Below are 651 nucleotides of genomic sequence, written 5' to 3' on the forward strand. Positions count from 1 at the left end.
GCGTATGTACTGGGCCAAGACATACACCTTGGGAAAGGATATGAGCACTGAGACTTAGTGCCCCACCTAAGACTGAGACATAATGAACTGCTTCCTCCAAACACTAAGCCAACAAACCTTGATAATAAGAAACAGCAGAATATACTGGAGAGAGTTTCAAGAGCATGAGGCAGACTCTGAGGCACAGTGCAAGGGAAAGACCTAAAGCAGAGTGGAACAAATACTGAGAAAAACATTGTGGCATAACAGCTCCCATGATAAACCCAAAGTACTGTTGGAGGAATTTGAAGCTTGTGGTGCACTAAGGGTAGCCATAGCAACAACAAACCTAAAACCTAGCACAATTCCTAACCAGATTAACTCAACCTCCTTCACTAAAGGCTTAGCAGAAGGAAAAGTGTGTCCATTTCCAGTCATAAAAAGCATTTACCATAGTTCTTATTCTGTTCAATAAGATATCATGCTTTCAACCAAAGAAAAAAAATTAGAAGTTTTTCTTAAAAGAAAAAAGGTAAACAAAAACAACCCACTGCCAATAGACAAAGCAATCATCAGGACCATGCTAGGATATGACACACATGTTGTAACTCTCTAAAAGGGAATTTAAAATAACAATGATTAATATGTTAAAGCCTCTAATGCAGCGATTGT

This window comes from Propithecus coquereli, unplaced genomic scaffold (assembly GCF_000956105.1).
Source record: "Propithecus coquereli isolate 6110/MARCELLA unplaced genomic scaffold, Pcoq_1.0 Scaffold118, whole genome shotgun sequence".
NCBI lineage: Eukaryota > Metazoa > Chordata > Mammalia > Primates > Indriidae > Propithecus > Propithecus coquereli.